Consider the following 13873-nt stretch of genomic DNA (forward strand, 5'->3'; position numbering starts at 1 on the left):
CACTGAGAAAGTAGCCGTTGGGGACGAAATCTCGCTTTTCTGCTTCTGACCGGACGCTGATCATGTCCTGACCGGACGCGTCCGATCGTCTCGACCGTTAGAGCCGTGATCAACTGATCGAACGCTGCCAGCATCCGGTCACATGCCACCAGACGCGTCCGGTCATAATTTCGTCGCTCTGGAACATTTCTGTACTCGATCGGACGCTGCAGTCCTGTGTCCGGTCGATTTGCCGCCAACGTCCGGTTAATACTGAAAATGTTGCCGGTGATGATGAATTGTACCATCGGTGCGTCCGGTCGATTTCAGTACTCAGTGTCCGGTCGCTGCTGCTGACGCCTGCTGTTGCTGAGCCTCTTGATCGGAGCGTCCGGTCAATTTCATCCAGCGTCCGATCACCTCTGTGAGCTCGTTTTTTCGTGATCTTACATACGGCTTGGTTCGTATCTTTGTGCTTGGACTTTGCTTGATATCTTGGGTCTTCTCTTGTGCTCCTAGGGTCTTGCTTATGGTGTTGATCATCGGATCATCACGTCGCCTTCGTCCAAGTCACGTCTTGCACCCTATTGAACTATAAAACAATCACTTGCAAATTCATTAGTCTAACTTAGTTGTGTTGGTCATCAAACACCAAAATCCAAAGTAAATGGGCCTAGGATCCATTTTCCTTACACTCTCTACGGAACTCTAAAACATCAAATAATGTAAACCGGCGTCTACTTTAGTGACCTTATTATTAGAGTAACTCGAAGAGATTCTATATCCTTCGAAATATGGAGAAATAGAGATTGTGTTAAAAAAATACCCTCTAATAACTTTTAAATTGGATATATCCAAATATAGTCGTTCTCTATTATGTATTTCTAACTAACCAAAGATGGAGAGTTAGGTTAACTCTCTATGCTGCGATGTTTATTCAAATAATTCCAAATAATAATTTAGAGTAGAAATACTCTTGAAGATTCTCTTATTGAACAGCAGACCAAATGTTGCATTAGCTGGTATACCGTATTGGATCATGTTGCACAAGTCGGTGTGCAGACAAAAATAAAATATTCTCATTTCCCATACCTCTACTAGGAAAGTAGGAACATGAACCTAAACTAGAATATGTTGGTGACTAAATGCAACAAAACATTAACAAGTAAACACAATTTTATCAAATATGGTTCGCCAGTGCAAAACGACCAAACTCTAGGTCATTGCATAAGTTTATCGGAAATGTTGTGGTGTGTGCGTCCGATCGTCTAGACGCCGCGCTTCTCGGGCATGCGTGCTACCAGCACAACAGTCCTGCTCCCCTCTACCTTTCTTCATGGCTTCTCTAAAAAAAGACAACGATATTTCCCAACTCGCACAGCCATCGCGGCGTTGCCCACCGCTCGCTCGCTGCTCGCCTTCTCCAGCGTGATTGCCGCTCGCCGCGGCCTTCTCTAGTGCGGGGCGCCTCGCCTTGGGCACGACACCCGCCCGTTGCAACCTTCTTCACCACAGGGGCGCCTCGCCATATGAGGCCACACCTGCCCGACTGCCATTGCCGCCTCCACTGCAAGTGTCGCTCGCTAGGGGTGTCACCGCTCACTGGGGGCCGCGCAGCCACCTGCCTACTGCCATCCTCCTTCTCCACCGCGACCTAGCATCAGATCTCTTTGTGAAGTGCTCCGCCCGCCCGCTTGCTAAGTTTTGCTGAAAGCGCATGTTGTAAGAGTTGTTTCAAGTGTTTCAGATGTTTTAGAGGTATGTTTGCAAGTGTTGTACATCGATGTTGCAAAAGTAAATCGGGATGTTACATTGTTGCAATGGATATACACATATATTTTAAGTATATGTTCTAAATGTTTCATTTGTTCTAGACATGTGTTGCAAGTGTTTTATCTAAATGTTGTAAAAGTAGATCTAGATGTTTCATATACATGCATGTTGTAAGCATATGTTTTAGGTATTTCATACGTATGTTGTAAGTATTTTATCTTGATGTTGCATATGTTTGCAATGGTTTTCAAGTGTTTTCAGACATTTTTTCAAGTGTTTCAAACGCTTGTTTCAAGTATTTCATCTGTCTTCTTTTGTATGTTGCAACTATTGTATCTGCATGTTTTAAAAGTAGATCGGGTTGTTATACATGGGATGCGCGTGGGAAGCGACTGGCGGTGCAAGCGACGTCCGAGGCGGCGCGGGCCTGCTGCTTGCTCGCAAGCCCGATGCGCTAGGGCGCTCATTCACTCGCTGTGCGGGCACCGTCTAGATGCTAGCGCCCCGGATCGGACGTCTGGGCGCTAGCAAGTCCGTACAATCCGTACATTTATTCTAGCTTGATTATTCTCAAGTTTTCTTAAATTTAAATAAAAAATACTAATGTTTATGATACCAAATAAACATTATTAGACGAAGTATAAAATATACTTTAATATTAAATCTATTTAAAGATATATATGTTATACTTTTTATAGATTCGGTTAAATTTTAAAATGTTTGACTTAAGCCGTCTAAATCTAAAATCGTGCTCTTTTTAAGCGGTGGAAGTACATTTTTTTATGCGACCCTTCCTGCAGCCAAGGCCTATCATATCATTGGAAAACTGATTTAGAAAAAAGTTCCGAAGTTTCGATTTTTTTTTTAGCAACTAGAAAAAAGTTTCGTTGAATGTGTGCTCGCTCGGCCCATAGAATGCTCTTGGGAGATACAAAATCCGGATAGGCCGTTTGCATGCAGCTATATTACAACCTGGGCTGGGCTAGAATTGAGAGCCCGTAGGTATAGTGTTCCAATCTAAAAGTTACTCCTCGTTTTGAATTTTTCTATAGAAAAAAGTCCACGTTATCTTTCTCAACTTTTACGGAAGTCTGCTTTTCCTCCTGAACTCTGAAACTGGATAAATGACTTCCTTGAACTTTTAAAACTTTTCGTTTTACCTCCCTGACCGGCTATAAGCGGTTTTCAAATGCAGTTTTGTCTTATTCTTTTTTATTTATTTTGGTTGAATCTTTAAAAAATCATAGTAAATCACAGAAAAATCATAAAATAGAAAATTCAATTTTGTTGGAGTCCACATGAGTAGATCTACGCAGTGAACATATAAAATGGTGTGTTTCAGTACAAATTTTTTGTTGTAGCTTTCGTTCTATGCTTTTTATGATCCAATCAGTATGAAATTTTTACTACAGTTCAAGCATACAATAATTAGCCCACCATAAAAATGTCACCACAATTGGACCATAGAAACTGCAGCTATGAATTAATTATAGAAAAGCATAGATCGAAAGCTACAACAAAAAAAATAATACTAAAGCATATCATATTATATGTTCACTATGTAGATCTACTCATGTGAAGTCCAAAAAAATTAGATTTTTTATTTTATGATTTTTATGTGATTTATTATAATTTTTCAAAGATTCAACTGAAATAAATAAAAAAGAAAATGATAAAACTGTCTTTAAAAACCGCTTATAACCAGTCAGGGAGGTAAAACGAACTGTTTTAAAAGTTCAAGGAGGTGGTTTATCTGGTTTTAGAATTCAGGGAGGAAAGGCAGACTTTCGTAAAAGTTGAGAAAGGTAATGTGGACTTTTTCCTTTTCTATATATATAATTCTTACTTCGATGTGTATGTAGGTGTATAATAACAAATTGTGCAGTTCGAAAAGGTAAAATGAGGGAGTACGACTACCGTATTCCACTCAGTTATTCGAAGAAAATCCATTGAGCCAAGTGCGGCGGTGCATTCCTCTTGAAGCTGGACACAGGCGGCCGTGTCGATGCGGGACCCACAGGATACCCCGCAGGGTAGAAAAAAGATCTAGTCCAACTAGGATTCTTCCCATATAATCGTAGTAGTAGAACTATTAGGTAATCCTACTAGAAAATCTCATTATAAACCGACTAGGACTCTGGCCTCCTGACTATATAAAGGAGGGCAGGGCTCCTGAGAGGGAGAGAACAATTGTACAACACAACACAACACATTACAATCAATCCAACGCAAAGGCTAACGCCGACTGGACGTAAGGTTATTACTCGATCTACGATCGAGGGCCTGAACCAGGATAAATCGACTGTCTCTTGCGTTAACCATCGAGTTCAGCATACGTCGAAGCCCGAACATACTGCCCCGGGTACCCCCGTGGCAGGCTATCGGTGGTGAAACATCGACAGCTGGCGCGCTAGGTAGGGGATTTCGGCGACTTTGCTTCCGAGAGCTCGATGGACCTCGACAACATGATTTTCCCGACGGGATCAACTTTCATCTTCGGCTCATGGATCTGCGAGGTAGACAACAACGGCAAGCTTCAAAGCCATCTCCTCGAAGATTTAGATCATCTAAAAGAAGTTCCTATTCCAACGACTACAACGGATCAGCTCACCAGAAGATTCGCGCAGCTCATAGTATCCGAATCAAATCGGATTTCACGACCACTCGTATCCGATTCGAATTTAAGCTCCAAAGCGAAGTTTTACCAGAGTGTTTTCCAGAAACCGAGTTCTTTTTTGGCAAGATTCCGGAACACAACCCAAAACAACTCGGATTACCCCCAGAATTCTCTCAAGAAGTCGAGTTCTTCTCCATTTGGGCTCGACAACATGGCAAGACCCTATCAAGGACAGGTCGAAAGATTTTTCAATCCAAGATTCGGGATACCACTGACAGGAGCTCAGGAGGGCCTCGTGCTAATGATAACATCGCAGGACTGTATCATCCACTGGCCGGATTCCGTTCCTGAAGGTAGCGGAACCCAACTAGTCGGCACGACAACAACAGCTATTTTACCTTACCAAGAAGGAGACTCGATCTACGACACCGAGGCATCCACTAAAGTTATCAGCGACTCCGACAGTATGAAAACTAACGCCAATAACAGAACGACTCATGCGTGAGAAGTGTTCATGGTTCGACGACCGCGGTCACCATTAAATCCCTCGGAAGCACCCGATGTTAGATCATCAGATGAATCAGAATCCAACATATCACTCTTTGCCCAGGGCTACGACGGAGAAACAGATAGTCAGAAACAAGCTAGAGAAAGAAAAAACAAGTTGAAGCAAGGGCGCCAACACCGTGCTAGGCAGCGCAGGGAAGCTTGGACCAGATATGAGTCAGAATTGGATGAGTACAACAGAAGAAAATCACAACAAGAAGTTGAAGGGAGACGCACGGTGAATACGCCTTACGATAAGATTTGAGAAGCATTAGAAGAACTCGGAGCAACTTCGCATCCTGGTGAGAAGTATGAACAGCTCCAGGACTTGCTCCGATCGACAATCCTGAGAACACATGAAGAGAAAGCTCGATCAAGACTACCCGCCAGATCAACAACCCACCGGCAAGAAGATCAAAATCAAAGGAAATCCGCCTTTGAAAGACTTGGGCCGGGTGGAAGCCATGACGGAGGAAGTAGGAAGGAACATAATCAAGGCCACCGATTTGAACAACTAAGGAAGACTAGGAGCAGGGTTCCTACCCAGACAATCTCGCAAAATTGTTCCCATCAGAACGACAGTTGGCCAGAGGAAGGCGCCGAATCTGAATTCAAAGAAACCAAGGCTCACGATAGGTTCCCCTGTTTTACGAACATGCTCGCATTGGTGCGATTACCTCACAAATTCAAACCATCTAATCACTCCAAGTATGATGGCAAGACCGAACCAAAGCAATGGCTTAGAATATATTCACAATCGATTGAACTAGCCAGAGGAGACGACGATATCAAAGCCCTCTTCTTCCCCATGGCACTAGAGGCCATGCCCCTCCAATGGTTTGATAAACTAAATCCAGGATCTATCAGAAATTGGGAGGATTTGCAGAGAGCGTTTTGTGAGAATTTCATAGGAATCATTACACACCCAATCACTCATGCAGAACTAAAAGGACTCAAGCAAAAGGGAGGTGAAAGTCTCAGAAACTATTATCGGTGATTCGGCGAACTACGAGCTCAAGTGCATGACATAACCGAACGAGAAGTAATTGAAGCTTTTTCTCATGGAATCATGGCCAGATGGCAATTTCAAGACTTCTGCAAAGAAAATCCGAGAAACAATGAAGAATTCAGACATACAGTAGAAAAGATGATTACTGCAGAAGAAAAAACACGAGAGAGGTTCCCGGACAGAAGCAACCAAGACAACCCAGACAGGCAAAATCAACGAAATAGCAGACATCAAGAAAGAAAACGTAGACCAGACAATACTGTGGCAATGGCCGACAAATCAAAGAAATTTCCCAAACCAAGAAGATATGATGACATTGAAAACATACGTTGCCCATTGCACCCTGGTGGGAGGCACACTATCGGAAATTGCTACACTTTCAATGATCGATACACAAGAAAAGATAGTAAGGAAAACACTAAAGAGGACAATCAGAAGAGAGAAGAAGACAACCACGAGGAAAAAGGATTCCAAAAACCTAGGGGAACGGTAGCAGTGATTTTCTCAGGGGCTCCGGATTGCAGAAGCAAACATCAAGAAAAACTAGCACTGCGAACCATTATGACAGCAGAACCGGCTACACCAAGATACCTCAATTGGTCACAGTATCCTATCCAATTTACCAGAGAAGACCAATGGACTAGCGTGGGAAACGCAGGCCATTATCCATTGGTTCTGGATCCGACTATTGCTGGTATGACCGTCACCAAAGTACTAATCGATGGGGGAGCTGGGCTTAACATCATCTTTTCAGAAACTCTAAGGAAAATGGGGCTACAACTCGCCGGGATGATTACGCTAACAAGCACACCTTTTTACGGAATAGTACCCGACAAAGCAGCCATGCCACTCGGATAAATTACTTTACCTGTTACCTTTGGAACTCCTTCAAACTACTGAACAAAGTTTATCAAATTTGAAGTCGTCGATTTCGATTCATCATATCATGCAATCCTCGGACGTCCAGCACTAGCCAAATTCATGGCAATACCACATTACCCGTACTTACTACTTAAGATGCTAGGACCCAACGGTATCCTTTCCCTTCGAAGCAATTTAAAGCGCACTTTTGACTGCGACGTTCAGGTGATCCAGATCGTAGCTAAAGCGCAAGCCGACAATGGAAGAAAAGAAATAGCCGCAATCGCTGCAGAAACAAGCCAAGAAGAATTAGAAATACTGGCTAAAAAGCCCAGCATCATCGCACCGCCAAAAGAAGCCGACGTCAAGCAAATCGACTTAGGCACAGGCGATACCTCCAAGACAGCAACTATCAGTGCTCACCTCTCGGCAAAATAGGAACTCGCGCTCACCAACTTTCTTCGGGACAACAAAGATATCTTCGCTTGAAAGCCAGCCGACATGCCAAGAGTCCCAAGGGAGTTGGCTGAGCACAGAATCGATGTTAACAAAAGCTCCAAACCTGTAAAACAACGGCTACGACGATTCTCACCCGACAAGAAGGCAGCAATTAAAAAGGAAATAACAAAACTAATGGCAGCCGGATTCATCAAGGAGATCCTACATCCAGATTGGCTAGCAAACCCGGTCCTTGTACAGAAGAAAAACATGGACGAGTGGTGTATGTGCGTCGATTACACAGATCTCAACAAACATTGCCCAAAAGATCCGTTCGGGCTACCACGCATTGACCAGATAGTTGACTCGACAGCAGGATCTGCGTTATTATCTTTTCTCGATTGCTATTCAGGATATCACCAGATCGCACTAAAAGAAGAAGACCAGAGCAAGACATCTTTCATCACCCTGTTTGGTGCCTACTGCTACAAGACCATGTCGTTTGGACTAAAGAACGCTGGTGCCACGTACCAAAGAGCTATCCAGACTTGCCTCGGGAATCAAATCGGTGAAAATGTGGAGGCATATGTGGACGATGTGGTGGTAAAAACAAAGAACCCAGACACTCTAATTGAAGATTTAAAGCAAACCTTCGAAAACTTGAAGAAATGGAGATGGAAATTGAACCCAAATAAATGTGTATTTGGAGTTCCCTCAGGACAACTACTTAGATTTTTGGTCAGTCAGCGTGGAATCGAAGCCAGCACCAAGCAAATTCGAGCTATAACAGAAATGGGCCCACCTAGAAGTGTCAAAGATGTTTAGAAACTAACAGGATGCATGGCGGCCCTCAACCGTTTCATATCAAGACTCGGCAAAAAAGGGTTACCTTTCTTTAAACTACTAAAGAAAACAGACAAGTTCGAGTGGACAATGGAGGCCGACGAAGCTTTCAAAAAACTTAAAGAATACCTCACTTCATCACCTATCCTGACACCTCCAAAGAAAGATGAAGATATGATGCTATATATCGCGGCAACTCCTACCGTAATCAGCACAGCAATAGTCATAGAAAGAGAAGAACAAGGGCACGTGTATAAAGTGCAGCGTCCAGTATACTACATCAGCAAAGTACTGTCAGAATCCAAAACCCGGTACCCGCATGTACAAAAACTACTCTACGCCCTACTCATTACCTCACGGAAACTTCGCCACTATTTCGAAAGCCACAAGATTACCGTAGTGACAGATTTTCCACTCAGAGACATCCTACACAATAAAGACGCCACAGGGCGCATATCCAAATGGGCAGTTGAAATTGGAGCTCTTGACATCAATTTCACCCCACGGAAAGCAATCAAATCTCAAGCCCTCGCCGATTTCGTGGCCGAATGGACAGAGATTCAACAGCCCTTATCAGATACAATCCTCGACCACTGGAAGATGTACTTTAACGGATCACTCAAACTAGGCGGGGCCGGTGTAGGCGTTCTCCTCATTTCTCCAGAAGGAAAACAACTCAAGTACGTCCTTCAGATATTATGGCAAGCTACAAATAACGAAGCAGAATATGAAGCCCTCATCCACGGGCTACGAGTCGTGATTACCCTCGGAATAAAAAGACTACTCGTATACGGCGATTCAGCAGTGGTCATCAACTAAGTCAACAAAGATTGGGACTGCACCAAAGAAAACATGGGTGCTTATTGTGCTGAAATACGGAAACTTGAAAAACACTTCCAAGGATTAGAAATTTTACACGTCCTACGCGATTCCAACATTGCAGCAGATGTCCTTGCCAAGCTCGGATCAGACAGAGCAAAGGTTCCACCCGGCGTATTCATAGAAGAGCTATCAGTTCCCTCTATCAAACAACCCGGTGAAACAACACATGAAATTCAGGCTAAAGGCGTTCAGATCTTGATAATCAACACTTCATGGACCTAAGTTTTCATTGACTATATCAAAGAAAACAAATTACCAGTAGATAAGGTACAATCCACCCAAGTTGCTTGCAGAAGCAAAAACTACGTTCTAGTAGGAGATAAACTTTACAGAAGAGCAGCATCATCAGGAGTACTCCTAAAATGTGTCTCATTTGAAGAAGGTAAAGAGATCCTAGACGAAATACACTCAGGTTGCTGTGGAAATCATGCCACTTCAAGGACACTAGTTGGCAAAGCATTTCGCACCGGATTCTACTGGCCAACCGCTTTGAAAGACGCAGAAGAGCTTGTCAGAAAATGCAAAAGTTGCCAAATGTTTGCAAGACAAGCCCATGTACCAGCTCACAATCTTATCTGCATCCCACCCACTTGGCCTTTTTCCTGCTGGGGGCTAGATCAAGTAGGACCCCTGAAAAAAGCAAAAGGCGGCTTCGAGTACATCTTTGTAGCAATCGACAAGTTCACCAAGTGGATCGAATACAAACCACTCATGAAATACAGCGCAACCAAAGCAGTCGAGTTCATCCAAGACATTACGCACCGCTTCGGCATGCCCAACCGAATCATCATAGATCTAGGCTCCCCCTTCACAGCTACAGAATTCAAGAGCTGGGCACAAGACTGTGGTTTCAGTATAGACTATGCGTCTGTTGCACATCCAGAGGCTAACAGACAAGTAGAAAGGGCTAATGGACTCATACTAGCTGGATTAAAGCCAAGATTATATGAAGAACTAGTGGACTATGGGTCCAAATGGATTGAAGAATTACCGAAAAGTAGTATAGGGACTACGAACTCAAATAAGCAGAGCAACAGGCTACTCACCTTTCTTCCTAGTTTATGGGTCAGAGGCCATACTACCTGCCGACTTGATCTAGACATCCCCAAAGATAGAGCAATACGATGAAGGAGAAGCGGAACACACAAGAAGATTAGAACTCGACAGCTCAGAAGAAATCAGAATAAACGCTACCCTCCAATCAGCCAGATACCTACAAGCTTTAAGACGGCATTACAACAAGAGCACCCAACCTCGATCACTATAAGTCAGAGACTTAGTACTAAGAAGGATACAAAAGACTGATGGACGACATAAGCTACTCAGTCCATGGGAAGGCCCGTTCATCATCACAAAAGTCACCGGACCAGGCACATACAAGTTAATGACCGAAGATGGAAAAGAAGTCAGCAATACATGGCACATCAGCCAGCTAAGAAGATTCTACGCGTAAAAACAACTCAAGAAGAAACAGATATGCAAGCCACAAGGGACCTACTTTCACAATCAACGAAAGACAATACTCTTCAACAACATATGTATTAGTTTATACTCATGATCAATAAAAGATGATATTCATCCACAGCATGTCTTGTCATGACTTCCAATGAGTTGTTTTTACGAAACAAAAAAGCAAAATGGCTAAAAACATGCCTGAGCATTCCGGCCGAGAGCAAAATAGCTGAAAAAACGCTTGAGCCCGCCGATGAGGGTAGCTAAAAGCTAACACCCGAAACAAAAAGCAAAATGGCTGAAAACATGCCTGAGCATTCTGGCCGAGAGCAAAATAGCTGAAAAAATGCTTGAGCCCGCCGATGAGGGTAGCTAAAAGCTAACACCTGAAACAAAAAGCAAAATGGCTGAAAACATGCCTGAGCATTCCGGCCGAGAGCAAAATAGCTGAAAAAATGCTTGAGCCCGCCGATGAGGGTAGCTAAAAGCTAACACCCGAAACAAAAAGCAAAATGGCTGAAAACATGCCTGAGCATTCCGGCCGAGAGCAAAATAGCTGAAAAAACGCTTGAGCCCGCCGATGAGGGTAGCTAAAAGCTAACACCTGAAACAAAAAGCAAAATGGCTGAAAACATGCCTGAGCATTCCGGCCGAGAGCAAAATAGCTGAAAAAACGCTTGAGCCCGCCGATGAGGGTAGCTAAAAGCTAACACCCGAAACAAAAAGCAAAATGGCTGAAAACATGCCTGAGCATTCTGGCCGAGAGCAAAATAGCTGAAAAAACGCTTGAGCCCGCCGATGAGGGTAGCTAAAAGCTAACACCCGAAACAAAAAGCAAAATGGCTGAAAACATGCCTGAGCATCCTGGCCAAGAGCAAAATAGCTGAAAAACGCTTGAACTCGCCAATGAGGGTAGCTAAAAGCTAACAAAAAGCAAATTGGCTGAGTCGACCAAAATTTCAACTTCAAAAGACCCTCCAGCACTTTGTTCCGAAAAGCAAGAGGCTCAGAGGCTGCATCCAGATAGGAATACTTTTTCCTCAGGAAAGCACAAGCGCCACTCAAGAAAGCACTCGGATGCCGAGTCATAGCACGGACAAAGCACTCGACGGATCACAAAGGAAAGAAGAAAAGAAAAGTACTCGACAAATCGAGGGGCCTCGTCAGAATAACGCACAGAGTTGTCTTACAGAGCAGAGACGGGAACAAGACAAGGTACTCAGCAAGTCAAGTAACTTCAACCAGCACCCAGGCAAAGAATACATCGACAAAGATAAAGAATCTTCATTTAAAAAGAAGTGTAATATTACAAGAGGACGCTCAGTCGAGTCAGGCGTTGTCATCAGAAAGGGAAATATCAATATTTAGACTATCTACAACCCTACTGGCTAGATCTTCAACCTCGGGCTCCATCCTTTCAATGGCGTCAAGATATTCTTGGCTTTCAGCTTCTTCTGCTATCTTGGAGAGAGGCGCTTCTGGAGCAAGGACCCGGACCTGGGCCAGCACATTCTTGGTACATACTTGGGCACACCATCTTCGCGAACTCTTGGAAACGAGTCGGAATCCGGGGAATGAACTGCGCCCAAGATTGCCCGTCATCCGCTAGGAGTCCGAAGGACATCGGCCACCGAACGAAAAGATTTCCACAAGGCATTCCAATTCTCGGTAGCCGTCGCCAGCCTTCCCGGACAAGCCTTCAATGGTTTTTTGGGCCTGCACAAGATCTCTGTCAGCTCCATGCCTAATCAGCCTAGCAAGGGCGAGTTCTTCCTCAGCATGAGTATTTACCTCCTCAGCTCTATTATGACTAGAACAGACAAGGGCCTTCATTTCATCAATACTCTCCGAGAGCTTCTGCTTCTCAACTCGGAGAGCTAGACAGAACACCCAAGAACAAGTCAGCGGAAAAAGAAGTCAAAATACAAGAAGAAACAGGCAGAACCCGCGGCACCTTTGCATTCATTCTTCGCAGACTCCACCGCAGCATCTCTCTGTTTCTCCGTCTCCACTACCCGGGCGCGAAGGGCTTTCTCCTCCTTTTGGTGCAATTGACGCTCCGTCTCCAACTCAACCCGGAGAAGGTCAAGATCGGCTTTCAGAGCGTCCACCTCTGAAGACAACTTTCCTCTCATTTTTAGATGAGAAAAAGAAGCCAGAATGATCACGAGAAAAAGACTGGGCAAAAAGAAGCAAAGAGAAACAAAGCGTAAGGATAGAAGAAAAAACAAGCATGCAAAAGAGGAACGACAGTAAAACCTACCTGGAGCTTTTCACCAAAAGAAGTCGCAAGGGTCGACAAGCTCCCCTAGGCTACGGTCAGCTCCGATAACCGATGAGTGGCATCGAACTGTTGCACCACGTCACCAGAAAAGGAGGGGCCGCCGGAGACAAGAGAAGGGGAAGGAGAGGCCGGCTGGGGCGAAGGAGGAACGACCAAAGCGACCTCCAGGGAAGCCAGAGCCAAACCCTCAGAAGAACCCAGCGCGACGGCCACAGTTACCTCCGGAGCGACCAAGTCCGCAACTCCGCCAGGTAGCTCTGAAGCCCCCGCGGCGACTTCATCAACACAATGTTGTGAGTCCCAAGGCTCGAAACTCATTGGCGCGGTGGGAGGCAGAGAAGAAGTCGATGAAGAAATTAGAGAAGACGAAACACTAAAAAGTGATAAAAGAAGCACCAATAAGAACCAGAAGAAGGAAGATAAAAGCCAAAGAGATAAAGCTAGAATTTACTCACCCGACTACTTTTTTCTTCGTGAAACCAAGAGAAGGCCTCGCAGGGGGAACCATGACGGCGAAGACGTCCCCGCAACCCGGCGACGAGAGCGGGACAGCAGACAACGGAGCCGCGGAAGAAGCCGGGGCTGGAGCCGTGGAAGAAGCCGGGGCTGAAGAAGAAGCTGGGGCTAGGGCCGTAGAAGAACTCCGCATCGGAGGAGCGGTACAGCTCAGGACAGAGGCAACCAAAGAACTCGACACCGGAGCTTCAGAAGAAGTCGGTGCGGGAGCCTCGGAAGAACTCACACCCGACCTCCGATTACTTCAAAAAGTCCAAGACTAAAATTCAAAACAAAGAGGAGAAATTCAATGCAACAAGAATATGAAAAACAACTCACCGCCGCATGACGAGGGGGACTTCATCATCCTCTTCTTCTTCAGCCAACGAAACCAGAGCACCCGCTGAAAAAGAGATGAAAAGTACTCGGTTCAAGAGAGAAACATGAAAATAAAAGAACAAAGAGTATTAAATGTGCTCACCTAAGAGCATGCTAGCAACAACTGGAGTACCTGAGGGAGTACTTGGTTTGCGAGGCTTTTTGGAGACAGGCAAGCCAGATGAAGACCCATCCATTCGCCCCCTCTTCGGGACACTGCGAGGACCGCGAGGGACTAGATGAGGAACATACTCTTCATATACATCAACAAATCTGAAAGAAACCCCAGGAAGGGCTGTAAAGGTTTTAGACTTAC

The sequence above is a fragment of the Miscanthus floridulus genome, chromosome 17 (genome assembly GCF_019320115.1).
Source record: "Miscanthus floridulus cultivar M001 chromosome 17, ASM1932011v1, whole genome shotgun sequence".
NCBI lineage: Eukaryota > Viridiplantae > Streptophyta > Magnoliopsida > Poales > Poaceae > Miscanthus > Miscanthus floridulus.